We start from the raw sequence: 25,813 nt of genomic DNA, 5'->3' as shown, positions 1-25,813 counted from the left end.
CTGAATCAATGTTACTCTCTACTTTCTTGCCTTTACTTCTCCTGTGGTTTGGTACTGCCTGTCCTTTCATGATTTTGTTTGCTTTTATTTTCTGTTTTCAGAATTCCTTAAGGAATCTTTGTAGTGGTGGCCTGGTGGACATATATTATTTTAGTTTCTGCTCATCATGGTGGACCGTATTGCTCCATTATTTTGAGTGATAATATTGCTGGGTAGAGTATCCTAGGATTGAACCTATTTTCATTCAGTTTCTGGAATACCTCACTCCATGCTCTTCTTGTTTTAAGGTTTCTGTTGAGAAATCTGCTGTGATTTTGATGGGTTTACCTTTATATGTTATTTGTTTTTTCACTCTTACAGCCTTCAATATTCTTTCTATTCTCTGTGTTGTTGTTTTAATGATAATATGACATGGGGTTTTTCTATTTTGGTCAAGTGTGTTTGGCACCCTGGAGGTTTCTTGTACTTGAATGGGCATAATTTTCTCTAGGTTTGGGAAATTTTCTGTTATTATTTTGTTGAATATATTACAAATTCCTTTTGCTCGCATCTCTTCTTCTTCAATGCCCATGATTGAGGTTTGGTCTTTTGATGGAGTCAGTGAGTTCTTGCATATTCCTTTCACAGATCTTGAATTGTGTTGCTAATAGCTCTTCCGTTTTTCCTTTAATTACTATTTAATCATCAAGTACTGAGATTCTGTCTTCTGCGTGTTCTAGTCTACTGTAGTTGCCTTCCCTTGTGTTTTAGATTTTTGTTTCATTCTTTTTTCTGAGGTTTTCCATATCATGGGTCACTTCCTCTTTAATATTGTCAATTTTCATCCTTATTCATTTATCTATCTATTTACGGTATTCACTGTTTCACTTTGGTATTTATCTAGGGCTCCTATGATTTCTTTTATTTGTTTTTGTTTCTTCTCATATTCTTTTTTTTTATTGTTGTCTTGGAATTTCTCGAGTGCCTACTGTACATTTCAGTTGACCATGTGTAGTAACATCTCCATGAAATTCTCATTGATTACTTGCAGGATATCTTCTTTCAGAATGTGCTTGTGGGCTTCAAGGGGTTCCTTGGCATAGTTTTTTTGTTTGTTGGAGTCTGGAAGTGGATTTTCTTCATTTCCCTCTGAATACTGTGTTAAATTCTTTTGGGGATGGGAATGTTTTCCATCCCTTTTTCATCTTCCCATCGTTCCATTTGGTGCTGTTTCTGTCCCTGGTCTATGTGTAATTTAGTATTAACTATCTCACAATAATAAAACTAACAAAACAAAGAAAAAAAATGAGAGAGAGAACCAAAGAAATCAACAGGGAGAGAGGGTGGACAAACAGGGAACAAAAGAAAAAAATACATAAAATAAAAATTCCTGTTCAGGAGCAATAGAATTCATTCTTAGTAGTTCTGGGGTTACTCTTTCAGCATCCAGTCATGGTGTTGGTATTTAAGCAGAAGTTCTGTCTTAGTCTCACCAGGTGGTTGTGGAGACTCACCAGTTTTTTTGTCCTGTCTCAACATCAGCTACTTAGTCACCTCCTCCCTCAGTGAGGTGTAGTTTGTCCTCAGGCTCCAACGATCAGCTCTATGGCCCAGTAACCATCCTGATTTGGAGTTGGGTTTTCACTCTGTTGGTTTATTGGGGGCTTGTTTCTTTGCCTCACATCCTTTCTCTGGTGCAAGGTCAGAGATCTGTTAGCCCTCTCTCTGCTGTCAGCATGCTATGCTGGTTTGCTGACTGTTTTTCAGCTTTGCATGACTGTTTGACTTTGGATGTTGTTCACTGGCTCAGGAGATGAGCTTGGTGTATTGCTATCTGCCCTATTTCAGGCACAGTTTATCACCCACCCACTGTTGGTCCTTATGCCATTCCAGTCTTTGTTTACTGAGAGTTTGAGGAGAGATCAGCTCCTTGCTTCTCATTTCTCCTGTGCACTTAGAGCACCCTGATCCCTCTACTGCAAGATCATTTTCAGTTCCTTGTTCATTATTCAGTTTTGCTTTTGTTTTGAGGGGCGGGGATCAGTATGTCCAGGGGGCTATACTGGTTGATCGTAGGGTAGCTGTGGGAATACTGCATGATGCTTACTTGCTCACCTGTTGGTCTGCATTTCCCAAACAGTTTGGAGTCAACATCTGGCAGCCCAGGAGCCCTCCTGTTTTCTCAGTGAAATGTGGTGTGGAGAAGCTTTTTATGGGCTGGTGGTTCAGGGTGTCAGAGTTTTGATTCTTCTTCGTGTTTTTTTTTTTTCTGCCATGTGTGGCTCCAGCATCTCAGCCAAATTTTTTATTTACAGAGCTCACGCAGTCTGCTACTGCCCTCTTGTGGCCATCTTCTATACTCCTAATGTTCCACTTTGGATGGGGGTTTTCCATTATGGAATGAACCCAAAAAATTAAGGAAAGTATTTGGTCTTTTTTCATTGGTTCCTGTGGTTTTTGTTAATTCCAGAGGTGTTTTCTTTTGCTCTGATGTCATAATACTCTGTGTGAATTTGAAAAGCAACGAAAGCCATGGGGTGTCACTATTTTTATGGAATGGTAGGATCAGTTGTCACTAACCTGTCATCTCCAGCTAAGCAATTTTTTGAATACTTTGTTCTACTGTTTCCATCAAAGCTACCCAAGGTCAATAATTTTTTCCTTTCCCATTTAAGGAATAAGAATTCCCTTCCTATCAATGCTTGTTTTTATGTATATCAGTGTTTGATATTTTTTGGATGCCTCTATCCACATTAAACAAATGACATTTTCTTCAGAAGTGGTGGTCCTCTGTCTACCAAATGCACGTTCATACTCTTGAATAAACTATGTTGCCTAAACCTGAATATTCTACTATTCCAAAATCTCTTTTAGCTTGTAAGAGAACAAGTTCTTATTGATAAGCTTAGGACAGTGAAGCTAAAGCAAAGTGAAGAGGAAATCTTGAAGTAATGAAGGTCTAAGCCCTCTATGGTGACTTGAAGACAGAATAGAGTCCAGAGGGTATCCCAATTTGTGTATGAATGTACTGACGGTTCAGTGTGGATGAAGAAAAATGCTGGCATAAAAAGAAAGTTTATAATGGGTAGTACTGCCCAGAAATAAGCATCCTTCAGAACAGCAGAACAGCTCTAAATAGCTGATGACAGGAGGAGGTTCATACATACCCCCAATTCCTTCTCCTCACACCAAATAAACAAGAAACATTTCTTTATGTTTCCATGTGGACTTCAGCTCCAGACATTCTCTTTGGTACATGATCTGCTAAAAGGTGTTTACTGTACATCTTTCCTTCCTGTTTATCTCACCTCCCTCCCTCTAAGGTCATTCTGCACAGTCTCAACCTGCTGCCTACACTGGAAGTTTTGTGGATTGAAAGACTCAAACTATAATAGTGGACACATTCTTATTCTTGGAGAGATTCTCTGATCTGAATCTTTGCCACTTCACCTTGTTCAATGGGGAGAAAAATTGACAAATTTTTGATGATTGGAAATGTCCTCTGAGTAAGAGAAGCCTAATTTTTTATATCAAATGGTATCCTGAGGTATAACCAGATGATCTATCATGAGGTATAATTATTTAAGAATTAAGAATTTTAGAAAACATTGATTTCTTTTCACCAATTTCTATTCATTGTAACTAAGAACTAATTCCACTTTCTGAATCACAAGATCAAAAGATTCTCTAAGAAATGCTTATGTACCAAGAAATCTATTGTATGCACAGCAGAATATATGTTAAAGCCCTTAAATCCTACCCGCCAGAGGGCCTTGAATCTTCTATTTGTTTTTAATTTCCTTGACTTGTAAATCTGCCTCTTGAGATTTTATTCTCCTTTATTGGATATGTTATTCAGTTTTTCATCACTGTGCCAATTTCTGAGGAAAACAACTATTAGAGCTAAGATTTGTTTTGACATGAAGTGTCAGAAGTTTCACTCCATGGTCAGAAAGCTCCATTGCTTTTAGGCCAGTGGTAGATGGTTGTAGTGGAAGAAAGTTTTTTTTTTTTTTTTTTTTGTTTTTAACTTTATATTATTTATTTATTTATTTATTTAATTTTTTTTTATAGTTCCACTTCTTTTTTTTTTTTTTTCTTTTATTATTCATATGTGCATACAAGGCTTGGTTTATTTCTCCCCCCTGACCCCACCCCCTCCCTTACCACCCACTCCACCCCCTCCCGCTCCCCCCCTCAATACCCAGCAGAAACTATTTTGCCCTTATCTCTAATTTTGTTGTAGAGAGAGTATAAGCAATAATAGTGGAAGAAAGTTTTGACACCAAGAAGCAGTGACCATTGCAGTAATAAATGAAGTAAGATTGATGTCCCAGAGCCAAGGCAGCATCATCTTCAAAGTGCCTTTTCAGTTTTGAAATATAAAATTTAAAAAGTAGTGCAGAGAAAATTTGCTTTTACAGTTGGTTATTATTAAGTAGTCCACCCACTTTCATTTGTAGGATTACAAGTTTCTCTGTGCAAGTGGAAGATTTGGAAGGTTACTTTTAAAAAACAAGTGGGGACTTGCTGCCCTCTGCTGGTCATGCTTTGCACTAGAAACTTTAGGTAGTTGTTTCTCATCATCCTTGCTCTTGCAAACTGTCTTGACTGTTTTGCCAACCACTGTGCTCTAGTATAATGACTGCAAAATTCTTTTAATAGCTCTATATTAAATCAGTTAAGAAGCTTATGCCTCATCTGACCCATTAATTTCATTCTACATATTATAAATGATGGTATTATATACATAGAATTCTAATTTTGCTAGTCTGCCAATTGCTGACTACTAAATCAACAAACTTTCTCCCAGGAATTCAGTCAAACAAAAATTCACGTTCTACTAAAGGGACTTTGCAGATGTAATAAACATGTTGACTTTAAGAAGGGGAGATTTTCTGAGTGGACCTGACCTAATCATACAACCATTAAAAGTCTGGATCTATACTCAAAGAATGGGAATTTGTAAATATGAAAACATTAGGTACTGTGAGGTTCTCTAATGCTGACATTGGAGATAAAGTGACTTTTTATCAACAAGATAAGGCTATTTGAGGGAATGAGTGCAGTTTCTAGGAGATGTGAGCTGGCAACCAGAAAAGAACTAGGACCTCAGTCTTAAACTGTCAAAACCCAATTCTGCTGCATCTACTTGAGCTTAGAAGAAGACCCTGAACTTCACATGAAGTTCTGCCTAGACTGCTCCTCAATGCTAATTTTGAATGACCCAGACAATCCAGCCATCCCATTCCTAGACTTCTGAAGTATAAGTATCAGAGCTCATAAGCTGTTAAATTGATGGTTATTTATTACTCAGCAGTACTAAACTAGTATAGATATCAATGTGTTACATGTTAATGGGAGAGCCAGAAATCTAAATAGAACAGAAATCTAACTAGCTCATGGCAAAGATGATGCTGAAATCTCTGACTTGGGTTGCAATGTGGTGAAGCTCTGCTATTTTTCTACCTCAGATATTTTCAAAACTTCGGTCCAAACCCAACAACCAAGGTTGAGTTCTGTTCCACAAAATACCTACATGTCCACAATACCAGCTTCTTGAGAAGCATAGATAGGAGGATCATGGCTCAAGGGCAGCCTGGGCAAAAAGTTAGTGATGGCCTATCACAAAAAACAAGTGCATAGTGGCCCATGCCTGTAATTGCAGTTATGCAACAGGGAGAGATAGGAATATTGTAGGCCAAGACCAGCCACAGGTAAAAGTATGAGATCCCCTCTACAAAATACATGAAGTAAATTGGGCTGGGGTGTGGCTTAAGTGGAAGATCAATTAACTAGAAAGTACAACACCATGAGTTCAAATGCCAATATTTATCAAAAAATGATAGATAGATAGATGATACATAGATAGATAGATACATGGGTAGATTAACAGACGGGTAGACATAAAAGAACAGAGTGGCTCTTTTGGAGGAGGCATACTGGGGTTTGAACTAAAGGTCTCACACTTACTAATCAGGCACTCTACCATAGTCTGAACAATTTTTTGTTTTGGTTATTTTTAATGGGTCTTTTGTTCTCATCTAGACTGGCCTGGACCATGATCACCTTATTTAGTTCTCTTGCATAGCTACAATTATATGCATGTGCTAGCATGTCTGGTCCCAACAGATTGCATATGAAGAAGGTCATATGGAAAAATGTTTCTGGATATCCACATTTGAAAAGCATATGTAGAGACATCGTGGACACTGTGAACCCAGAAGAGGGGTGAGAACTGATACTTTCCTTGCTGTGAACATGGAAAAAAGGAAAGCTGTTGAACTCTAGGAGCTTGAAAGACAAGAGACAAATTTCTCTTTTAGAGCCTCCAAATGTGACTCCAGCCTTTCAACAGCCTTCCATTGAGTCCTGTGTTGGTCTTCTGAACCCTAGAGCTATAAAATGATTGATTTCTCATCTTCAAGCCACACAGATGGTAATATTTTGCTACAAACGAGAGAGGAAACCAATATAGAGGTCTCATACTGCATTTAATATAGAGACCTAAGTTCCAAAGGATCTAAGAGACACTGAGCCCCTTCATTTTCTGTTGAGCTTGCATCCTTCTCATCAATAAGTTAGGACACAGAGGATCTCAGGTAAATGGAGATGGTGTTCCAGGCCAGGGCTGTGTGGAGTACAAGCAGCTGATGATTCTCTGAGAGGAAGTTTATTTTCAAGGATGAAATACTGTAAGAGAAGCACTGTAACCTGCTGAGAGTAGTAATCTGCCAAGTCTTCAGCATGGAAGCTGCTGATGTGAGATTGAAGTCTGCATTAGAACCACTGCAACTGAAGTGGTCAGGGACCCCAGAAGCCCGGGTTGATTCCCAGGAGATGAGAAGCTTAGGAGCCTGTTTTGGTTTCTGCTAGTACCAGGACAAGAATTTTTTATTTTCGAAGCTCCATGAAAATCCTGGATGGATTACCATTTCATAGTGATGCTCTCTCCTGCACATGCAACCAGGATAGTGGAGACTGAGCCATCGGGATGTTTCCAAAGACACCTGTAACTAGGAATGGACAATGATCCTAAGTACATAAACATACACAGTTTTTACAATACAAACATTGAAATATGTAATTTCTAATGGAGTTATGTCAATATACTATTGTGTTCGTATAGAAAGTAGTTATACCAAAATATAGCTTATCATTTTTATCTCTACAAAAATATTATTCTAGTTTCTCCATCAAACAGAAATAATCAACCAGAATCAAGCTCTGAGACATCCTGAACCCCTAGCCCATGGAAAGCCTCCCCATGTCAAACTGCACTGGGAAAAGATGGCACCATTTCTCCCCACTGATGCTGAATGCCCCAAACCTGCCTGTGTGTCAATTAACAGAATGAACAGGTGAGCACCACGCACCATGGATGATCCCCCTATCCATCCCTGGGAATATAAACTGGTGCAGCCCCTGGACAGACTGATCACAAGTGGGCAACAAGCCAATGCCCAAAGCAGGGCAGGTAGTAGATCACAGAGATGATCTCCTGAGATAAAAAGCAGCATCCAAAACTGAACTGACCCACAAAACTGAAAAAGAAACAGCAAACTGTAATCAAACACAGACAGTGGAGGAGGGTGGTGGAATACTGCACTTGCCCCAGTGAAAGGATGTGAGGCAAAGAACTAAACTCTCAGCACCAAACTCTTGGTGAATAAACACAGTGACAAGCCACCTGCCAAAGTCGGGCAGGTAGTGGATTGCAGAGCTGAACTCCTGAACCAGAGGGCAGCATTCAAAACTGAACTGTGTCACCTCACTGGGGAAGGAGCTGACCAAACAGCCACAGTTGAAGGATAACACAGCTGTTGACTGGAGAAATCAGCCTACATGATTTGGCAAATTTAATTCACTTCATAATTTCAATTAAACTGGTGAAAAGAAGAAAAAACACTACTCACAAACCAGTCACCTAGGGAGATCACCTCAGAGCTTCTGCTTATTGCCAATACCAGGGCTGGATGCCAGAGAAGTAACTCCAGAATTTAAACTAAGACTGATATTATATTATTCCTGAACCTGGTGTTTTTATTGTTTATCTTTCTCTCTTTGTTTGTTTGCTTGCTATATTATTGTTATATTATTATATCTTTTAAATTTTTATTCCTATTTTTTTTTTCTTTCTATACTATGAACTTCACCATCACTATCTTCTCATCCCTATTCTCAGCCCACTTCACTCTCCCTCCTTCTGCTGTGCTACAATCCAATGTTCTCCTTCTCAACCACTCTTTCTGCCCCTTCTCATCTACTCTCTCCCCCTGCCTTCCCTGTCCTCTCCCAACCTCCCCAAATCTGTCACTGCATTACCTCTCCTACACATTTACCACCTAGAGACCAACCTACTGCACGCACTTTATGCAAGCCCAGCACCCTGAAATCCCTGATGCTGCACCCTACACTACAACAACAGAAATACACCAAGACATACACAAGTACCACAAAACCCAGCAGTGCCCACATAACTTCCCCCACTCACCCACTCCACTTCCCACCTCCCTTTTTAGTGCCACCTTAAACAACATTAATTAATGTTAATGTTAACAAACATTAACCTACCAAATTCCATTGTTTATAGATAATACCACCAAGAAGTTTTCTATGTAATATATAAACAACTGGACATACATTGAAACCTTGAAATAATTACTGCTAAGTTACACCTCCAGGCCAGGGAGAGAAATAACACACCAACCTAGCTAACAACCAAGAAAGCTGTAACACAAAAAATCAATCAAGGGAAAGAAAACAGGGAGCTAAAATAACCAATTAGCCTATCAAGAACATAGTAACACAGCACAAAGTGGAGATGGGAAGAAGAAGGGATGGAAACCACTCTCCTCAAAATAAATAAATACAGGATTCAGAGGGAAATGAAAACAATGGATACCCAGATCCTGATCCCAACAAAACAATGATAAATGACACTAAGGAACCCAGTGATGCAAACAAAAGCAACCTCAAAGAAGAAATCTTGCAAGAAATCCATGAGAAATTCATTGAGAAGATACTAGACGTGGTTACCCAAAATGTACAAGATGCACTTAAGAAATTTCAAGACACTAAAAACAAAGAATATGAGAAGACACAAAAACAATTAAGTGAATTCAGAGGAGCCCTAAAAAACACTAAAGTGAAACAGAGGATGCTATAAAAAGAGAGATAAGTGAATTAAAGATGAAAATAAAAAACATTAAAGAAGAGGTGACCAAAGGTATGGACAAACCTCAGAAAAAAGAATCAAACAGAAACACAACAACACAGTGGAAGGCCACTATAGCAGACTAGAACATGTGGAAGAAAGAATCTCAGAATTCGAAGATAAAATAGAAATTAAAGAAAAAAACTGAAGAAATGTTAGTCAAACAATTCAACAGCTGTGAAAAGAATGTGGAAGAACTCACTGACTCAATCAAAAGACCAAACCTAAGATACCGAGGAAGGAGAAGAGGTCCAAGCAAAAAGGATTCATGTTTTCAATAAAATTTTTTTTTTAATTTCTCAAATTTCCAGAATATTTTGCCCATTCAGGTACAGGAAACCTCCAGGACACCAAACACAATTTAACAAAATAGAACCTCCTCACAGCATATTATCATTAAAAAGATAAGCACAGAGAATAGAGAAAGAATACTGAAGGCTGTAAGAGAGAAAAAATAAATAACATATAAAGGTAAAGCCATCAAAGTCACAGCAGATTTCTCAATGGAAACCTCAAAAGCAAAAAGAGCAAGGAGTAAGGTATTTCAGACAGTGAATAAAAATAAATTCAACCCTAGGATACTCTATCTAGAAAACCTATCATTTTTTCAAAATTGATGGAGCAATAAAAATCTTCCACAATAAACAGAAACTAAAACAATATATGACAACCAAGCAACCACAACAAAAGATTCTCTCAAGGAATTCTGACCACAGAGGACTAAAGCAAACAAAACCTCAACAGTACAGGAAGTACCAAAACACAGGAGAAGAAAAGACAAGGAATCACAGAGCAGAATTGATTCAACTGCACACAACCAAACCCTTCAACAACAAAAACAATGAAATGGCAGGAATCATCAAATACCTATCAATATTAACACTGAATGTCAATGGACTCAACCTTCCCACCAAAATACACCATTTGGCAAACTGGATTAAAAAAGGAAGATCCAACAAATTGTTGTTTACAGGAGATCTACCTCATTGAAGGAAACAAACATTGGCTTAGGATAAAAGGCTTGAAGAAGATCTGCCAAGGCAATGGTCCCCCAAAAAAAGCACAAGTAGCAATACTTATATATGGCAAAGGAGGTTTCAAACTTACAGTGATTAAGCAAGATAAAGAAGTACACTTCATACTAATAAAAGGGAAAATAAACCAAAAGGAAATAATAATTATCAACCTATATGTAACCAATGTCAGTGAACCTAATTTCATCAAACATACTCCAAAGGACTTAAAAGCACATATACACAGTGGGAGTGGGAGACTTTAATACCCCCTATCACCAATAGATAGGTCATCCAAACAAAACATCAATAAAGAAATTCTAGAACTAAATTACACCATAGATCAAATGAACCTAACTTCTACACAATATACATTCTTCTCAGCAGCCCATGGATCTTTCTCCAAAACTGATCATATCTTATGGCACAAAGTAAGCCTTGGTAAATATGAAAAAATAGAAAGAATCCCCTGTGTTCAATCTGATCACAATACATTAAAACTAGAACTCAATTTAAAAAAGCAGAAAACAAGCAAACAATTGGAAGCTGAGTAACATATTGTTCACTGATCAGTGGGTCATATAAGAAATAAAAGAGGAAATTAAAAGCTTCCTGGAGATTAATGAAAATGAAAACACAACCTACCAGAACTTATGGGACACAGCAAAGGCAGACCTAAGAGGAAAGATCATAGCCATGAGTGCATATATTAAAAGGACAGAAAGATCTCAAATAAAAGACCTAATGCTACATCTCAAACTCTTAGAAAAAAAAGGACAAGCAAAACCCAAATCAAGCAGAAGGACAGTAATAATAGAAGTAAAGGCCAAGATTAGTGAAATAGAGATCAAAAAAGCTGAACAAAGAATCAATGAAACAAAAAGCTGCTTCATTGAAAAAAATAAACAACATTGACAAACCCCTACAAATCTGACTAAAATGACAAGGGAAAAGACCCAAATCAATAAAATCAGAAACGTAAAAGGGGAGATAACACAAACACCAAGGAAATCCAGGGAATCATCAGAGACTACTTTGAGAACTTAAATTCCAATAAATTTGAAAGTCATGAAGAAATGGACAAATATCTAGACAATGATGACCATCCAAATCTGAACCAAGAGGGTATCAGCCACCTAAAATGACCTATAATATGAAATGGAATTGAAGCAGCAAGAAATAAAAGTATCCCTATTTGCAGATGATATTATCCTGAACATCAAAGACCCCAAAAAAAAATCTACCCTAAAACTCCTAGACACAATGAACAGGTTCAAGAATGTAGCAAGATACAAAATCAACTTACAAAAATGAGTAGCCTTTCTATATACCTACAATGTACAAATTAAGAATGAATGTAGGAAAACAATTCCATTTACAATAGCCTCAAAAAACTCAAATACCTAAGGATGTGAATAACCTCAACAAGGAGAACTATAAACCTCTGAAGAAGGAGACTGAGGAAGACTACAGAAGGAGAAAAGATTACCCATACTCATGGATTGGTAGAATCAACATAGTAAAAATGGCTATACTAGCAAAAGCGATCTACATGTTCAACATGATTCCCATCAAATTCCCAAATGACATTCATCACAGAGATTGAAAAATCACAAGAGACTTTGAATACCTAAGGCAACACTCAGCAAAAAGAGCAATGGTGGAAGTATCACAATATCCGACTTCAAACTATATTGCAGAGCTAAAGCAATAAAAATAGCATAGTACTAGCAAAAACAAAAACAAAACAAAAAAATATGGAAACCAGTGGAACAGAATAGAGGACTGAGATATGAATCCACACAGCTATGCCCAACTTGTTTTTGACAAAGACATCAAAAACATATAAGGGAGAATAGACAGCCTCTTCAAGAAATGTTTCTGGGAAAAGAGTTACCTTCCTGCAGAAAACTGAAACTAGATCCATGCCTATCACCCTGCACTAGTATCAATTCACAGTGGATTAAGAACCTTAATATAACACCTGAAAATCTGATGTTAGTACAGGAGAGAGCAGAGAATTCTCTGGAAACAATAGATATAGGCAAGGAATTCCTCAGTATAACTCCAGTAGCCAAGCAACTAAAAGAAAGGATGGAAAAAATGGACTATATAAAATTCTACAGCTTTTGTGCAACAAAAGAAATGGTATCTAAACTGAAAAGACCATCCAAAGAGTGGGAGAAAATATTTGCTTGTTAAACATCAGACAAAGAACAGATAACCAGAATATACAGGGAGCTCAAAAAACTAAACTCCCCCAAAATCAATGTACCAATAACAAAATGGGAAAATGAACTAAACAGAATTTTTCAAAGGAAGAAATGAACATGTCCAAAAGACACATGAAAGAAATGTTTACCATCCCTGTCCATAGAGGAAATGCAAGTAAAAACCTCACTAAGACTCCACTTCACTCCTTTTAGAATTGCTATCATCAAAAACACCACCAATAACAAATGTTGGCAAAGATGCAGAGAAAAAGGAACCCTCATACACTGCTGGTGGAAATGTCAGCTAGTACAACCACATTGGAAAACAATACTGAGGCTTCTTTAAAAACTAAACATAGATCTGTCTTATAATCCAGCAATACCAGTCCTGGGAATATACCCTAAGGCATGCAATTCAGGTTATTTCAAAGACACCTGCACACCTGTGTTTACTGTAGCACTATTTACAATAGCCAGGACATGGAAACAGCAAACATGCCCCAAAACCAACTAATAGATTAAGAAAATGTGGTATTTATACAGAATGGAATTTTAATCAGCCACAAAGAAACCTGAAATTTTGTTATTCACAAGTAAATGGATGTAACTGGAGAACATCATCTTAAGCTAAGTTAGCTAGGCTCAGAAGGCCCAAAATAGTATGTTTTTCCTCATGGGAAGATTACAAACCTAAAACAAATGCAGTAATATTATGGGATATGGGTCACAAGACTTTGGGGAGAACACACACAAGAGGAAGAGGGAAAGGGAAGGAAACCTAAAACTTGAAAGTCTTTGATGTGTCCCCCATGGAGGAGCAAATAAAATAATCTTAAACTGGCAGAGGCCACTATGGGAAGGTGACCGGGAGGTAGTGAAGAGGTCTGGTAGAGATGAACCAATTTGGGTTGCAATACACGTTTGCATGGAAAGGATGCTAGGAATCTGTCTGTGCATCTATCTTCATCTCAAGCTAGCAAAATGCAAAGACTTTCCTATTATATCTTTGTTTGCTCTTTAAAAAAATTGGAGAGGAGGGCAGAAGAGCTTCTGCCTGAAAGCAGGGGTGTGGGGTAAGAAATGGCACAAACAGTGTATTCACATACGAATAAACGTGTAAAAAAATTAAACATTTCTATCTTCCAAAATCTATCTAGATACTTTATAATATTTGCATATCTATAATTAAAGCACAGATAAAATCATTAAAAAGGTATTATTCTGAAGCGATTGTGACTTTTTAAAGTTCTCCTCAGAGACTCAGAGTAACAGGGACAAGAGGACCTGGGTCTGCAACACTATCTTGCTGTCCCTGCCTGCCTTATGTGCTCAGTTCTCACTGCAAAAGTCTTCTTTATAAATTCTGAGCAGCTGGACTGGGTCTCAGGGATTATGCAAAGCAATCAGAAAATAGGGAAAAAAATTGCCTGAGCAGTGGGTTGTGAAAGTAACTGATGTTAGTCAAGAGCCAAAAACATCATCCCAGAAAGGGTAAAAATGCCACTGGAAAGGCATAGAAGTCAGAAGTTTTCAGGGCAACTTAGAAACTAAACCAAAAACCACTAGATTCTCTAACAAAGAGCTTTAGTTTTAAATTAGAAATATTTTTAAATTATATGAGTTTTACAGAAATGATAGATGAACTATCTCACACAACACCAGTAAAACAAAAACACATGCTAGAAAATAACAAGGTAAGGGATCAGGAAGGAAGGGAAGAAATAAACAGGCAGGAAGGAAGAAGGGAGGGAGACTGGAAGAGAGGAAAGAGAAAGAAGGGAAGAAAGAACAAATAGATAATTTGAGTATGAATTAAAACAATAGAAACAACAAAGAATAAAGATTTTGGCCAATCTTTGGGTTTAGGAGTTATGAAAGCACAAAAAAGGAAGAATTACGAAATCACAAAGCAGAAAAGACCAGAAAGTGACAGCTTTTGGGACAATGTTATTACCATCTGTGACAGAAATGTGTCCTATCTGCAAAGTCACTCTTACCCACAGCTGTTGAAGAACACTACAAACTCTTGCTTCCAGTGTCCAGGGTATGTATTAGGTATATAACAGGCAAAGACGGGCATGGAATTCACTTTGTGGGGAATCCTGTGGGATTCTAATGTAAGGTTGTCATCAGTGAGGCTCTAAGGCTCTAATATCAAAGAAACTGCAAACCAGAGAGGAGCTGGAAACTATCCTTCCCACAACTGCTAGGAAATGAAGAGAGGCCTCTTAAGTAAAGTGAGAAATGGAGAGGAAAAAATATTTTCTGAGGAAATAATCGCTGTGACCTACACTGTCAAGGATGTTTACTCTGGAAATGCACGTCCTAAAGGAGGCTTCAACTCACCAACCTGACATTGGTCTAGGATGGCCTTCCTTACTGATAAGATGCCCAAATGAAAGTCTCTCTGGAGGAGTTTATAACCATTTTCACTCCTCAAGAAACCATAGAAATAATTTTTCAAAAGCCAAAAGACCAAAAAAATTAGAGTCTCATCACTGGGTGAATAAAAAAAATGAGAACACCTGCAGATTTGGGGTTTATAACAGTATTTTTAAGAAAGAAATAATGGTGCTGGTGGAATGGCTTAAGTGGTAGAGTAACTGCCTAGCAAGCATGAAGCCCTAAGTTCAAACCTCAGTACTGCTAAAGAAAGAAATAAAGAAATTACAGAAATAAAGGAATGGTTACTGAGGGTTAGGAAGATGGAAGCAGGCTGCATACATACATATGAAAACAGCATAATGAAGCCCACCAAACTCTCTGAAAAAGTGGGGAAGAGGTGGGGGGAAATTGGAATGTAATGAAAAGGATGACCTTGTTCAAGGTACACTGTATGCATTTATGGTATTGTCACACTGAAATCTCCTTGCATTATTTGTGTATAATAATTCAAAAATAAACTGAAAAATTATTAATAGAGAAAAGAAATAAATTATAACTTAGTGTTATGTGCGAAGTACAGGAAACTGAAAAAAATTTAAGCAATCTAGGAAGGTGCAGTATTGAACTTCTATAATTCCAGCTCTCAAGAGGCTGAAGCATGCCACAATGTACCAATACCTAATACAACAATTAAAAAAAAGAATAATTAAACATGAAAAACATGAAAAATAAAACCAGAAGTTAGTGCTAAAAAAGAACCTGAAGTATGAGGGTCATGAATTTGAGGCCAGCCTGAGCTACATAACAATGCCTGTTGCAAAAAAATAAAAATAAAATGAAATAAAATTAATACATCATTTATCAGCTGAATATAATTTACAACTCAGAGTATTTATTTTGGCAGTACTAGACTTTGAACTCAGGGCCTCAGCCTTACTAGGCAGGATCTTTACCACTTTAGTCATGCTCCTAGCACAACATCTCTGAGTATTTTATATCCAAAGCAAATTATTAACCTGATCTTGAAACTTTAACACAAAGCCAGAAATATTATTAACAAATAAATATTTGTTTTAATTTTTCCATTTAACAATATGATCTTTGCTTTGAATAATTTTGTGAAATATTTTTTCAGGTATAAAATATTAAAATAAATCCTTATAGTTAGATTCATATTTCACATAGAGAATGCCATATGCTATGTGGTTTGAGGAAGTTCACAATTTCCCAGGCCAAGTATATGAAAGATAAATAAATCTGTTCAAGTCAGTTTCTAACAAGTTCTCACATCCTCTTGACCCTTCATAAACTTTACAATTTTGCTTTGTGATTACCTCAAAGAACTCAAATTATTTGCATTTGATTAATTTCATGCTGTTTATTGAATTAGGAAGATGAGGAATAAGGTTATTGTGATGCAAAAAGGTGGAAAAATAAACATAACTATTTCTTACAGTGTTAGACCTTAGAAAAAAGGTCTATTCCTTTTTAAAAAGGAAATCTAATGGGTGCATTAGATTTCTTGGTCTGTGAAAAAAAAAACTATTACAGATTTGGTGACTGAAAACAACACATACAGAAACTGTCACACCTTCAGATGCAGGAAGTCCAAAATTAATATCCCTGACCAGCACCCAGCACCCAGCAACATTTTCCATAATGGCCATCTTGAAAGAAGAACAAGGAGAAGTTCAGTCTTTCCTCCAAATTATAGCAGGGAAGAGGACCAGACAAGAAACAGGCAAGCCTGTGTTCGTGTAAAGTAGCAGAGAGGAAAGGATGGCATAGCAGAGAGATAAAACTTAAAGAATCAAAACGTGAAGACAGACAAATAGCAGTGGGGATAGAAAGTCATGTAGCACTAGGGTGAAGTAGCCTATAGAATTGCAGGTAAACACGTATGAGTCAAACCTTGCTTTTTGCTTCTGTAACCTGCTTACAAGTGTACAGAAGTTGAGAACCCTTTGTTGTAGGGGCTCAGCCTTTGGACATGAATCTACTGAGTTGTGCTGGCACAGTAAAATATTGCTTGTTGTTGCATTGCTTCAGTGTCCCGTGTCTTTGTTTGAATTTCCAATAACATTTCGAAGGCTCACTTCTGTGATCGCAGAGACAGTATTTTTCACCTCCTTTGCCACCAGGTTGCATCCTTCAGACCACCAGGAGAAGTGATCCTGACAGGCACCAGCAGACAGTTTGATCTGAAGGAGCAACTCACTCTCCAGGTGAGTTGGGGTAAGGGTTTCAGATGCACAATGGAACCTGGTGAGGCACAGGAACCAGTGAGTGGAGCACTGCCCATAAGAGTGGTAAGAACTTGGGTTTGAATATTAGGCCTGCCCTTAAGTGGCAGAAAGGGAGCTTGATCACCTTCCAGGGTCATTCAAGTAACTTTGAGCAAAAGCAGAACTGTGACTCCTAGGCACTGAGTGTGGGGTGATGATGAATGCCTACATGTGAATTTGTGTGAATGAGATGTAGTCTAGCTACAAAGTTAGTGCAAAGTACTGATTCATAGGTCCATGGAGAGCTCATATGGTTTAGGGTGAGACCTAACAGGGCCTCTGGTCTGGGGATTATGCAGACTCATTACAACCAAAGAGACACCTAAATCCCCATGAGGGGAGTGGCTGAGGATGTACAAATCAAATGAGGACCCTGTGTAGGTGCAGTTCCTGGCAAGGTGACTGTGTTCAGGTCACCAATTAGGGGTACATATTTTCTTCCTTGTGTGTCAGAGAAGAGGGCCCCCTTTACCTCTCCTCCAAAACCCTTACCCTTCTGTGTCTGTCTTGCCATCTAGTAATGGGAGGAGATGTGTGGAAATCAGAGTGAAAACACACTCTTGGAGTGTATGGTTAAGAAATTTAAAAAGGGATTTAATGGAGACTATGGAGTTAAGTTAACTCCTAACAAGCTTAAGGCCCATTGTGAAGTAGAGTGCGATGCTCTTTGTGTAGGGTGGACCCTGGAAGGGTCACTGGATGAAACTCTGGTTAATGAAGTTTATGGGGTAGTTGTAAGAAGACCTGGGCACGCAGATCAATTTCCTGTATTGAATGCTGGCGGGATGCTGTCCTCAGATGGCCCACATGTCTAAGGCCCTGTCTGGAAGAGGCCTATAAAATTATGGTAGCTAAGGTGGCCACACTTCCAAGTGTGGAGAGAAAACAAAGGAGCCTATACTGGAGAGGAATCCAAGGAAGTACCACCACCTTGTGTGCCACTCTGTCCATCTCTGCTACCAGCATTCAGTTCCATATCCCTGCCTCTGACATTGGATGGGAAAATCCAAGGGACAATCACACCTGTAAAATCTGGCCCAGAAGTCCCTGGAACTCCAACTCCTATGAACTCCCTGAGTCCTATGGACTCCATGCTCACTCTGACTCTGCCAATTCTCACTCTGCATACTCCATTTGATCAGGGGCATCTGACCAGTCTCTAGAAGGACCCCTCCTCTCTTCAGACACCTGCTGTCTTGTAGTTTTCCCTAAGGGAGGTCAAGACCCTAATGCATTATGACCAGGAAGGCCAAATGTAAGGAGGAGGATGGATATTTGTCTACCAACCCTTTACCACCACAGACCTCCTCAAGTGGAAACATCACACCCCCTCCTTCACAGAAAAGCTTCAGGCTCTGGTTGATTTGATGCAGTCTAACATCCAGACTCACAAACCCAACAGGACAGACTGTCAACAGCTTCTTCTGATTCTATTAAATACTGAAGAGTGACACCACTTAACATAGGCAACTCTAAAGTGTTTAGAAGATCGTGCCTCTGAAGGCACTCTAAATGCCCAAGCATATGCTCAGGCCCATTCCCCCAAGGAAGACCCCCACTGGGACCCCAATGAAGACCAAGGTTAGTGGCAACTTGAAAAATATCAGGAGGCATTATTGGGAGGCATGAAGGAAAGAGGGGGAGAGGCCATGAACATGAGCAAGACATCAGGAATCCTCCAAGGGCCACATGAAAGTTCCAGCCAGTTTTATAAGCATTTGTGTGAGGCCTTCCACTTGTACACAGCCTTCAGCTCAGAAGCCAGCAAAAACCAGCAGATGATTAATGCCACTTTTACTGGACAGACCCTGGGAGACATAAGGCAAAAATTTCAGAAACTGGAGGAATTTGGAGGTATGAGTGCTAGCCAGCTTCTGGAGGTTGCCACAAAAGTTTTTGTCAATTGAGATCAGGAGACTAGATAGGAGGCCGACAGGAAGATGAAAAGGAAAGTGGACCGTCTTGGAGCACCCCTTTCTGGACAGTCAGGTGGGCCACAGGGAGCTAATCCAAGCAGAGGCAGAGGGAATACCTGAGGATGATGACAAATGCCCCCAGAATAACCCCACCGTAGGGGGGAACTAGGGTTAAATCAATGTGCCTACTGTCATCAAGAAGGGCCCTGGAAGAATGAATGTCCACAATGGGCCAGGGACTCCAAAAAGGCCCTCCAGACCAGAGGCAGAGGCTAGATTGTTGAAGGAAAATATCAGCTCACCCACAAGGGATCCAGCCCTTGTGAGGAAAACATTGTCAGTCTGGCAGGCCTGGAAGGCTACAAGGAGAACTAGGACAGACTGGTCCACAGGAAACTGTTGTATGAATGAATTTAGGGGGCCATCACATTGATCTCATGGTGGACGTGGGTGTAGAACATTCATTTGTGACCCAACCAGTGTTCCCCCTTTCCAAGAGGCATGTAACTATTATCAAGGCTACAGGGAACCAGGTCGGCCACCCTGTAGCCTTGATAATAATGGCAAGACAATGTAATTTTGGGAGTCATGAATTAAGTCATGAATTCATTTATCTCCATGATTGCCCTGTGGGCTTGACTGGCAGGGACTTATTATGCAAACTGAAGGCACAGATAGCTTTTGATTCAGATGGTACAGCAGCCTGAACATTGAGAGTAATTGAGGCAAAGACTCTAATCCTCACAGTTATACAAGAAGAGGAATTGTGGGTCTATGACCCTAAGAGAAGGCCTCTTGAGATTTCTGAGCTTTCCTTCAAGGTTTCAGGTGTATGGGCTGAAGGTAATCCCCCTAGGTCTGGCCCAAAATGTGTTTCCAGTAGTGGTGGAACTAAAGCCAGGAGCCATCCCCATCAGTCAAAAACCATATTTCATCCTCTGCAAGGACCAGGTTAGAATTCAAAAACACTTTGACAGAATCCTAAAATATGGGATCCTCTGAACTTGTCAGTCATTTTGGAACACACTCCCTTATTGCCAGTCCAAAAACCAGGGACCAAAGATTTAATGCCAGTTTAGGACCTCTGGGCAGTAAATTCAGCAGCAGTCAGTCCTCATGATGGGACAAGCCCTAATTCTCCTGACAACTGCCTTGTTCCCATGCCCATTAGCTAAATTGGACCTATGGTACACACCACAAGAACAGTCTTGGTTTAAGACTGAGGAGGGAAATTTTCTACTGGACAGATGGTGGAAGTTTGCCAATGGCCATATTGCCATACCTGAGTTGCTGACTCCTACATTTGTCAAGTTCCATGAAGGAACACACTCAGGGCAAATAGCCCTTGAGACCACCCTGGCCCAGCATTTTTATGTCTCTAAGCTCTCCAGAATAAGTAAGGAAGTATGAAGATGTAGCCTATGTGCCAAAAACAACGAAGGCCAAGAGCACCTCCCCAGGTGCAGAGCATTGGTGGAACTCCTCTTGAAAACTTTATCATAAACTTCACTGAAATGCTACAAGCTCACAGATGCAAATATCTGTTGATGTTAGTCTGTACTTTCTTAGGATGGGTGGAGGTCTTCCCCTTGAAGACTGAAAAAGTCCAGGAGGTTGCCAGATGTCTGCTAAAAGAAATCATCCCTCAGTTTGGAATACCTGTGTCTATTGGGTCAGATAATGGGACAGCCTTTGTGGTTGAGGTGGTATAACTGATAGCTAAGGGCTTAGTAATCCACTGGAAGTTGCATATGAACTACTGCTCCCAGAGTTCAGGAAAAGTGGAACACATAAATAGAACCTTAAAATTACAGTTGGGAAATTGTGTCATGAGTCCTTTCTGCAGTGGGATCAATTACTACCCATAGTATTACTGAGGATTAGATCTAATTCCATGAAGTGGATAGGGCTCTCACCCTTTGAAGTCCTTTGTGGATGCCCACCCTCCTTAATCAAGAGTATATGGGGGGACCTCAAAGAAATATATGACCTCACCTTCACACAACAGATGCAGGCCCTTGGTTTGAGTCTCTCAAAATTAATGACTGGGTCCGGGTGATATTTCCTGTCATTCTGACAACTCCCATGCACTTTCACAAGTCAGGGGATGCTGTCAGGGTAAAGGAATGGAATATCAAACCATTAAAGCCCCATTGGAGAGACCCTGTTATTTTGTCTACCTTTATTGCAGTTAAAGTAGCAGACATTGCTCTTTGGATCTGCCACAGCTGAGTAAAGCCAGCATCTCTTGACTGGGAGTATATCCCTGATCCAGCTTTACTGTGCAAGGTCACCATCTGGAATATCTGTGCCCTTCCTAAGAAGGACCCTTCTTCCCAGGAAACATTAGAGAACCACAGACAGAAGGATGACAGCCCTGCTTTAGTCACTCCAGAAGCCCATTAGCCTACATACTGCAGAAGGTTGAGGAGTCACCTTCTTCCTCCAGGGATTGATTTTTGCAATGTTTCCTTTTTGTTGAATCTAATCAGTTCCTTGCTCAGGAACTCCCAGATCTCAAACTGTGACCTATGTATGCATTTACTTGTGCAGGAAGTGTTGTCACCAGGACTTTACTTTTCCATACTTACTACTCTTGTGTAGGCACTGTCATTGGGTCATGCAAACACAACTGTACCATCTATTGGTGTGCTTCCATGGTAATCAGCATGTCTGCTTCAATTCCCCCTACAGCCCTTGGGAAAAATGGTTGGAGGTCCAGAGATTGATGGTGCTATCTAGGGGGCAGGGGAATAAGGGACCTCATTAACAACACCCAGGTGTTCAATCCTGATAAGCCAGTGTCAGTGTTTTTGATGTATGCATGGCCATAGACCAGGGTGGATATGGTGCTATAGGCTGTGTCCACAGAGGCCTAGCCTTGGAAAGAGCCTACATGTTAAATGGTAAATACATGTGCCCGAACCCATGTGGTGGCACAGGTTGGCATTATTGCATTTACTGGAGTTGTGTCTCATGGGCTACTGGCAGACAGTAGGACACTCAGCTCTCCTACACAAGGGAACACCCACACCTGACTGTACCCTTGGCAACTGTAATCATGTAAATTTTATTATACTTAAGCCTTCAAATTGGGAGCAGGGAAGTTAAGGTAAGAATAACGAAAAATGGAAAGGGATATGATCCCGGGACACTACTGCACCTTGTTGGTAACTATCAGCCATGACAGTTCCTCTTACCAAGTCTTTCATTCCTTTTAAGAGGAAATGAAAAGTGAGTTCCCTCTATCTGACAAGACCAAAAACTCATTACTCTTTGGCTGAGTCTGTAGCCCAGACACTGAATGTCACTTCATGCTGTGTTTGTGGAGGAAATAACATGGGAGACCACTGGCCATGAGAAGCAAGAGAGCTGTACCCATGGGTGCCCTTTAATGAGACTGCCTTCCCCAATCACAGGAAAAGCATCTGGCTCCTAAAACCTTCTATCATTGGGAATGACTGTATCTCCTGCCCAAAGGGTCAGTTCTCTACCCTGGTAGGGGATCTAACTTGTTTATGACCAAATTTTTACAATGACACTGCCTAAATGACCCAATGGTGGGGAGCTACAAACAGCACAGAATTCCAGTCCCACCCACTGGCCAACTTCTCTTATCTCCAGAAATCTTGGCACAATCTTACCACAAACATAGATTGGCAGGCATCCGGGGGCTATATTGGATCTGTGGGAATATACAGTACTGCCCAGCAGCCACTTTGGTCTAAAATACTGGGCTCAATCAGACCATCCTTCTTCTTGCTTCCCTTTAGACAAGGTGAAAAACTGGGAGTCCCAAGATATGAAGAAAAATTAAGTAGACAAAAACAGGGTGTCTTACAAATTGGCAATCCGAAAGATAACAAATGGCCTCCTGAGTGAATCATCCAGTACTATGGTCCTTCCACTTCTGCAGAAGATGATGGGTCCTGGGGCTATCACACTCATATATATATGCTCAAGTGCATCATCAGGCTGCAGGCTGTTGTTGAAATTGTAACTAATGAAACCACAAAAATTCTCAATTTGCTGACAAAACAGAGCACTAAAATGTGCAATGCTATCTATCAAAACTGCTTAATTCTAGAATACTTACTTGCTTCTGAGGGAGAAATTTGTAGAAAATTTAACCTAAGTAACTGCTGCTTACAGATTGATGATGAAGGGAAGGTCATAGAAGAAATCACAGACAGAATGGAGAAGCTTGCCCATGTCCCCATCAGGACTTGGAGAGGATGGAATCCCAATGACCTGTTAGGAGGATGGTTCTCTGCATTGGGTGGATTCAAAACCCTGATAGGTGTGGTGGGTCTAATCTTGGGAATGTGTCTGATGTTACCCTGGCTGGTTCCCCTGGTATTGTGTTCTACCAGGACCATTATGGATGCCACTATAGAAGGAAAAACAGCCTCCCATGAAATGATGCTATGGAAATATAAACCCCTAAATCATGATGAGGGTGTTTGATCCTAGGTGTGTCTGAGCATCAAAGGGGGGAATAATGTAGCAGGGAGGAGAACCAGAAAAGAAACATACAAGCCTGTGTTCTGATAAAGTACCAGGGAGGAAGGGATGGCATAGCAGAGAGATAAAACTTAAAGAATCAAAGCGTGAAGACAGACACTTAGTCCTGGTGGTAGAATGTCTCATAGCAGTAGAGTGAAGTAGCCTATAGAATTGTAGGTAACCACATATGTGTTAAACTTTGCTTTTTGCTTCTGTAACCTGCTTGCAAGTGTACAGAAGTTGAGAACCCTTTGTTCTAGGGGCTCAGCCTTTGGACATGAATCTACTGAGTTGTGCTGGCACAATAAAATGTTGCTTGTTGTTGCATGGCCTCATTGTCCCTTGTTTCTGTTAGAGTTTCCCATAATGAAATTACCCTCAGGCATTACAAGAAAGAAACCTAGAATCTCCTTTGAAACTCTGGACTAGTGACTGTGGCTACCCAAAATCCATCACAAGAATGGATATTGGAAGAATGTTTCAGTGATTCATCAGGATAAAAATGACATACAATCATTCCTTGTTCATCCTGTCCAAAACTAGGGAATTATTCTCTTAAGAAATGTTATGAGGAGCTGGCTGAGTGGCTCAAGCAGTAGAGCACCTGCTTAGGAAGCTTGACCCTGATTTCAAACCCAGTGCTGCTAGAACATATATGTATATTTTTTCAGATCTTCAGCCTCACCATTACTGCCCAGTGACTGTCCACAGCCACACACTCCATACACACCACATTCAGTCATGGACAAAAAACATAATTGATGCAAAGGCCAAAAAACTGGTCAAGCATCTGAGCAATAGGATGACATGACGGTCTGCCTGAAGGCTGTAACCTTGCAAGTTGCTGAATTATCTATGAAGAGAGGGATCTTCTCTGGGTTGCTTATTACAAAGTTGTAGGAGCCTATAGGCCATCTTGGAGTTCAGTCTCAAGTATTAAGCAAGGCAAGACACTGAGTAAAAGTATCAGAAGGCCCTGAGACAGACCAGAAATATAGGGGTGGGAGGAGAAAGGGACAGGGAAGTGGACTTTGACTATCAGATACCCTGTAACTTTTCCTAGTGGCAATTGTAAAGTGTTAGCAGTTTAGTTGTAAATCCCCTGCAGCCTTGAGGCCACTCAGCCCTGTTCCCTTCCCTTTATCTCTCATATAAAAGCCCTTTGCTTAAAACATGAATAATGATCACACTTCATGCTTATAATTAAAGTCCCTAAAAGCTAGCTTAAGTGCATGAGAACAGTAAAATGAATCTGTCCATCAGCCTAGCCCATACCACAGAGGTAGCTCAGATTCTTCCAGATGTTTATTTATTCTTTGAATTTATAAAATGCCCTTTAAACAAAGACCTATGGGCTTCTACCCCACCTGGCTGAGGGTCATCTCTGCTTTCTCCATTGATAGCTTTCCCTCTCTTTTAATAAATATTACTGTACTTCCAGGTCATACATGGATTCTTTCCATTTCTTCTGAGCAGAATTTCCCAGTGACCACCCATCCAGTAATCACTCCAGAATACAGAGAAAAAAATGAAAACAAGCTCAGAGATTTCTGCAAGGATCCACTGTCTCTTCTGAAAAACTTCTTAATTCCCAATGGTTTACAAGCAGAAAGAAAAGTATTCTATTTGAAAATGAAGGGAGGCTTTATTTACTTGGCTGAGGTTCTTGCTGGCAATGATAAGAAAGGGATTGTGGATCAGTCACAACAAGCTTTGCAAGATTTTGAACTCAGCAAAAGAGAAATGCAACCAATGTATCCTATCAGATCAAGGCTGGCCCTTGAATTCCATGTTCTACTATGACATTCTGAACTCCCCAGAGGAAGCCTACTCACTTGCAAAGACAAACGATTGCTAAACTTGTAATAGTGAGTGAAGTGTCATACAAAGACAGCAAGCTAACAATACAATTACTGAGAAATGACTTGACATTGTGGACACCTGACATTCAAGTACACAAAGGAGGAGGCAGGTGAAGGAGGGAAAAATTAACCACCCTTCCAACTTTTGTTTGCCTCATTCTAAAATTTGCACAGTTGACCATTTGTCTTCCATGCTGTGCCACAATAGTTTTTGTTTACAATTGATGACAGGTTTATGCTACTCTATTTGAATTTTTCTACACCCCTGTAGTATAAGAACGACAGGAGAGTTTAATATTAGGTGAATAGGGCCAGTTAACATTTAGGGATTTATCTGTTTTCATCTTGAGATGGTCAAAATAGGGATGTGGAATTTTTTTACAAATTATAAATATTTGTCATAGTACTTTTGGTACTATTGTAACTTATCAAAAGGG

The 25,813-nt window shown here is 39.7% G+C and overlaps 1 protein-coding gene and 1 pseudogene across 1 annotated transcript in view; both read left to right on the top strand.

The window, feature by feature from the left end:
* Nucleotides 1-17,033, top strand: part of LOC141414859 (myomegalin-like) — a 124,226-nt gene extending 107,193 nt beyond the window's left edge. Inside the window, exon 9 of the transcript XR_012439789.1 lies at nt 16,949-17,033. The gene's annotated coding sequence lies outside the window, so the exon portion shown is untranslated. The remainder of the gene's footprint in view (nt 1-16,948) is intronic.
* Nucleotides 17,034-24,309: 7,276 nt separating this feature from the next.
* On the top strand, nt 24,310-25,506 carry LOC109679698 (14-3-3 protein zeta/delta-like; annotated as a pseudogene).
* The last annotated feature ends 307 nt before the right edge of the window (nt 25,507-25,813 follow it).

The sequence above is a fragment of the Castor canadensis genome, chromosome 12 (assembly GCF_047511655.1).
Source record: "Castor canadensis chromosome 12, mCasCan1.hap1v2, whole genome shotgun sequence".
Lineage (NCBI taxonomy): Eukaryota > Metazoa > Chordata > Mammalia > Rodentia > Castoridae > Castor > Castor canadensis.
The sequence above is the reverse complement of the archived record's forward strand: the minus strand, read 5'-3'. Positions and strand labels throughout refer to the sequence as shown.